At 40.1% G+C, this 6,314-nt stretch overlaps 1 long non-coding RNA gene across 2 annotated transcripts; it reads left to right on the forward strand.

Annotated features, from left to right (window-relative positions):
* Positions 1–2,682: 2,682 nt before the first annotated feature.
* Positions 2,683–5,087, forward strand: LOC18600980 (uncharacterized). Of its 2 annotated transcripts, XR_016025950.1 has the most exons (6): positions 2,683–2,722; positions 2,807–2,878; positions 2,963–3,142; positions 3,703–4,172; positions 4,263–4,443; positions 4,530–5,087. It is a non-coding gene; the product is annotated as an uncharacterized LOC18600980 (long non-coding RNA). The 2 variants fall into 2 exon arrangements; XR_001927443.2 differs by having other exon boundaries at positions 3,703–4,443.
* Positions 5,088–6,314: the final 1,227 nt, after the last annotated feature.

A 6,314-nucleotide genomic window follows, 5' to 3' on the forward strand; every position in this document is an offset into this window, starting at 1 on the left:
CAGAGTTAAGAGTTGGTGACATGGCATGGAGGGAATCTGTGACACGTCAGTGTTCAGAGTTTGTGAGACGCCATGGAGGGAATCTGTGACACACCAAAGTTCAGAGTTAGTGACACGCCATGGAGGGAAACTGTGACACTCCAAAGTTCAGAGTTGGTGACACACCATGGTCATGGTTTAGAGTGTGTGACACAGCATTGCTTGAAAAGCTAACACGCCATGGTCATGGTTTAGAGTGTGTGACACGGAAGTGCTTGAGCAGCTGACACGTCATGGTTTGAAATAAAGAGAGGAAGAAAAAAGCGAGCAGTTAACGTGATAATTGTTTGGACTTTCACTGAATTAATTCCCCTTTTTCAGAATAAATAAGAATATTATAAGGCCATTTTTCATTTTAAACAGTTATTATTCAGAATTTATATTGTCTATGTGATTCATTTCTCATTCCAGTTAGTACCGGAGTGTTCGAGAAGGCTCTTTGCAAGCGTAACGACACCACAGCACCAGCAACAATGTCGGCCATGAATGAAGAGGTTAGTGAGTCTCAAATTAAAACATTCTTGTGTTCGTTAATTTTTTGGTTTTTTCTTAAGTTTGTTTGATATGCTCGAGTTTTTTGTTTTGTTTTGCAACTGTTTAGACTATGTTTTCTTGCTGGTTTGATGGTTGTTGGGTTAAGTCGTAATGGTTTTAGGGGTTTTGGGTGTTTACCGTGCGACGCCATTGTTATTATAGTTAGTTATTGGTGTGTGACAGCATTTTACTTGATATGCATGGCGTGTGACAGCATTTTACTTGATATGCATGGCGTGTCACAACATTTTACTTGTTATGCATGGTGTGTCACAATGTTTAACTTGTTATGCATGGCGTGTCACAAAGTTTAACTTGTTATGCATGGCGTGCCACAAAATTTTACTTGTTATGCATGGCGTGTCACAACATTTTGCTTGCTATGCATGGCATGTCACAACATTTATTCCTTATTTATGTCTTCAGTATACCTTGTTGCGCATGACGGCTTAACTCACTGGTGCATGTGTGCCATGTTTTGCAGATCCAGCACAGACAGTATGAGGATCTTGATAGTTTGCTGATCGTGCCGAGGGAGAAGTGGGCGTTCAACGTCACAATTAACACCCACTATAAGTGGTCACAGTTGCATTACATCACAAAGACTCTCCAACAGAAAGGGGAGTATGATGCAGTTCAGCATACCTGCTTTGGAATGCTCCTAGACTTCAATCCACAGGGGTACTTTTGTGCCGGTCTCTTGCACAGCATCATGATTCACCGAATCACTAAGAGACAGTCAATGGACCACGAGCTATGGTTTGCCATTGGCAAGAGCAACACACGACTATCAAAGCAAGAGTTTTGCCTCATCACCAGGCTGAAGTTTGGTCCAATGCCCGATGTGTTCAGACAACCGTACGAGGTTGCAACAGAAGGAATTCATGACAGATACTGGAACAGGCAGGAGAGCATTAAGCTGCAAGCTTTGCTTGATACGTTCCGCGGGGGCAACTTCCAGCGACCAGGAGACGCAAACAAGATGCCATTCGTCTTGATCGCGAATAACATTTTATTTGGTCAAGACTACCATAGACGGGTGACGCCTTGGTTGCTATCATTGATGGAGGATATAGACGCTTGGAATGTCTTCCCATGAGGGCACTATGTTTGGAAGCTGACTTTGGACTACATTTTGAAGGGGTTCGAAGTGCCTGACTCAAGCGTGACAAAGAAAACTCGGTTACACTATAACATTTACAGATTCGCATAGGTGATACAGGTACTATCATGTAACATTTTTCAGTTTTTTTTTGAAAAAAAAAATTATGGGTGCACTCGTTTATGATTTACGGTCTGATAATGGATACATTTGACATGCAGTTCTAGGCAATGGAGGTAATTCCGGCCCTCTGAAAAATAGTTGGCCCCTCTGGTCCGAAAGACAACGTCTACCCACGAATGTGCAGATGGCATTGCAATCAGAAGCCCAAAGACTTCTACAAGGCAATTCAGAAGTTAGAGTCATCTGACCATGCGAGTGAACAGCTACTAATTTTTGCTTTATATTTGTATAATAACTTTCCCTATTCGATAATGACAATATTTTATTTGTTTATTTACAGTTGTGGACACTGGAGACGTTGGAACCCACCGCGGATGAGGCCCTCCAGGAGTATTTTGTGGACCTTGATGTCCCGCTATCGGAGGGCCACATGTACGAGCCAATAGGGCATATGGAGGATCGGTCGAATTGGGCTTAGGTGCGAGGCAAAAAAAGAGAAGCTTGAAGGAGAAAAGAGCCTCTGGTGGCACGAAGTGGATGCACACCATCGCTGCTTTAGTTGATGAGCTGTCGGGCCTTGAGTTGATGGACGAAGGGGATGACCATGGTCAAGGCAATGAACAGCCGGTAAGGACAATTGTAACGGTTTTGTGTTCTCCAATTCCATATGTGATTATCAAATAACATTTCTGTGTTTGTAGTTGGACCATGTGCCTGCAGCTCCAGAACCACCCATCAGTCCTTCTCAGACGCACAGTGGAAACGACCTGTCTGTAAGATCAGTTCTAACGGTTTGTGTTCTACATTCCCACATATGTTTATCAAGTAACACAGTAACTTTTGTAATTGTAGTTTACAGAAGTGACAGCAAATCCTCAAGCACCGATCGGTCCGACTCAACCACAAACAGCTAACGAGCCAACGGTAAGGATATTAAAGTTGTAACGATTAATGTTCAACAATTCCATACATGACTATTGAATAACACAATTATATATGTAATTACAGTTTATGGAAGCGACAATAGGTCCTCAAGCACTGATCGGTCCTGCTCCATCGCAGACTGTTAACGAGCTGCCAGTTAGGATATTAAAGTTGTAACGGTTAATGTTCAATAATTCCATATATGATTATTGAATAACACAGTTATATATGTTATTGCAGTTGACCCAGTTGAGAATAGTCAATGACAGAGCAGTCACTACTCGCCAACTCCGACGGATCATGCGCAAGCATAAAAAAGAGATGTTGGAGGTGAAGGCTTCAATTCAATCATTGAGTCTAGCAATGTAGACCATTGAGGACCGTATCATTGCTCAAATTCTTGACGACCTTAAATCACAAGTACGTTATTCTATCTTCACTTGTTTTTTGATAATTTATGTTTAGCAACTGTTTAGACTATGTTTTCTTGCTGGTTTGATGGTTTTTGGGGTTAAGTGGTAGTGGTTTAACTGGTTTTTGATCATTAGCGGGTCAGGACATTTGTATTGTAGTTAGTTATTGTCATGTCAACTTTAGCGTGTGACAACATTTGACTTGATATGCATGGTGTGTCACAACGTTTTACTTGTTATTCATGGAGTGTCACAACGTTTGATGTGATATGCATGGCGTGTCAGAACATTTTGCTTGTTATCCTTGGCGTGTCACAACAATTTGCTTGTTATGGATGGCGTGTCACAACGTTTAACTTCTTATGCATGGCATGTCACAACATTTTACTTGTTATGCATGGCATGTCACAACGTTTAACTTCTTATGCATTGCGCGTCACAACATTTTACTTGTTTTGCATGGCATGTGACAACATTTTACTTGATATGCACGGCGTGTCACAACATTTTACTGTTTATGGTTTGTGGTATTTTATGAGCTAACTAACGGTTTTTCCCATTTTACAGGGCGGTCCATCTCACGGTGCTGGTCTATAGCACGATGATGCTGATGATGGACAGCATCATGAACCTAGTGTTGACATTGACGATGACGTTCTTGGTGCTGACGGAGAGCACGTAACTCATATCAATGATGTCGTCGATGCATCTGTTGGAGGGGACGGGGAGCCTGACTCAGTCGTGGCTAAAAGAAAGCATCTTCTTTCGATCGATGCATTCGTCGACACAACAGCAGGAGCTATTCTTCTTTATAGTGGGAGCACTTCTGATGCAATTAAGATACGGTCATCGTCACCAGAGTCATTTGCTGTCCATCATGGTGCAGCAAAAATTTCAGACCCAACTGAGCGAGCACGGTTGAAAATGGCGAGCAAATACATGGCAAGCCCGTTCGTCGACCCCTTAGTGACCCGTCGAGATGTGAGGGATAAAATCGTAGAAGAGTACGAAGCTTTCAACAAAGACGAGTCCGCGAGGTCAGCTCGTAAATAACATTGCAAATATTGTTTTTTAATGAAACATTAATCCACCAAGACTTATGAAATTCATTATGTTACATATACAAGCGTAACGTCGACATCTTAGGGGATCAAGGGGCTGACTTTTTCATAACCTTAGAGGATCCCAATGAGGAAATGACAAGTGAACATATCGACGCTTGCCCTCAGCCTATTCTGCAAGCGAATGACAAGGTCAAAGTTAAAGTTGTACACTACCCGTGCATGCGTGGTTGACACGATATTCTTCGTAAGTTTATTTGAAAATTGTTCAATTCTATAAATACTAAGTTTTTGATTACATGAAGTGTAAGCTAATGTTTAAATGTCTCACAGGAAACCATCTAAATGCTACACATGAAATTTCCAATAGAAGATGCTCGGGCCACAATGCAAATTCAAGATGAGTTGCGGGGGTATGTGGAGGGTGAAAGGCCAACATACACCAAAAAATGGGAAGATGTGGATTTCATCCTCGCGCCTTGCAACGTTGGTGGGCATTGGGTGGTTGCGAAGATCGACTTGATGAGGTGGACGATCAAGGTGCTAGACTCCGCAAGAACTTCAGATGCTAAGGATAACGGAGTTCTTGTGGGTCAGATGACACCCTTGACGACAATGATGCCATTCATCTGCCACCAAGCTGGTTATTTCAACAACATACGTTAGAAGAGACGAGATTTGACGCCAATGCCATTGGATATTTATTTACCAAAAGCTAAAGTGCATCGGCAAAATGATAGTGTTAGCTGCGGTATGTTCATGATAGGGTACATGGACCATATTTTGCAATCAGAAAAGATCTGAGTTAAGCAGAATATGATTGCAAAAATGCGTCGGCAATACGCTCTAGAAATATTTTCCAACAATTGTGATAACGAACTCTGAACATAACAACCCTTGTCTGTATAATTTTTTTGTATACAGAATTTTTTTTATACAATTAATTTTATGCATAAATTTTTTGTGTACACAATTTATTTTATATAATTCATTGTATACATAATTAATTCTTTCTGTATACATAATATACTTTATACAATTATTTTATACACAATTAATTTTTTTGCTTATACACAATTAATTTGATATCAAGAATTTTTTTTCTTTTCTATACACAATATATTTAATTTGATACACAGTCGCAAGAAGTCAACGTGTTACGCCATAAATATGCTACCACTCAGCACGTCTCAACTTACATCTGCTTGCACTCAGTGTGTCACCCCATAAATCTGCAAGAAGTCAACGTGTCACACCGTAAATCCACTAACACTCAGTGTGTCAATCTATAAATCTGCTTCCATTCAGCGTGTCAGCCCATAAATCTGCTTCTACTCAGCCCAGGTTGGCATTAATTAATTTTCAGGTTCGTCGTATTTCTCTTCGAGGCACACCGACTGCACCGGCCCAACATTACATTGATTAATATTGAATATATAGATTTTTCCATCCATCTAATTACTTCCAGCATGAAATTGTTCTGTATCCATCCTCTCTTATTTTTCTAGTTGTTTCCAAGCCAAAATTCTATCCTGTCATTATAAAATAGTATATCTAAAATTACAGACCAGAACTACTAATTTTGTGCTTCTTTTTATATATAGGTAGTTATTGGCGTGTCAACGTTAGCGTGTGACAACATTTTACTTGTTATGCATGGCGGGTTAGAACAATTTAATTGTTAGCATGGCGTGTCACAACTTTTAACTTGTTATGCATGGCGTGTCAGAACAATTTAATTGTTATGCATGGCATGCCACAACGTTTAACTTGTTATGCATGGCGTGTCAGAACAATTTAATTGTTATGCATGGCGTGTCACAACGTTTAATTTGTTATGCATGGCGTGTCAGAACTATTTACTTGTTATACATGGCGTGTCAGAACAATTTAATTGTTATGCATGGCGTGTCACAACGTTTAACTTGTTATGCATGGCATGTCAGAACAATTTACTCATGAAATAGAAAGGAATTTCATTGTAAGAACATAAACGGTTAAATCAAATGGAATAAAAAGGAATTAAATCAAATCATTAATTATTTGATCCAAGTAGTAACAAAATGTGACAAATGGGGTAACAGTATAGGGACTTTATCTCTTAATATTGGTAGCCAT

This window comes from Theobroma cacao, chromosome 4, assembly GCF_053813885.1.
Source record: "Theobroma cacao isolate CCN51 chromosome 4, ASM5381388v1, whole genome shotgun sequence".
Classification (NCBI taxonomy): Eukaryota; Viridiplantae; Streptophyta; class Magnoliopsida; order Malvales; family Malvaceae; genus Theobroma; species Theobroma cacao.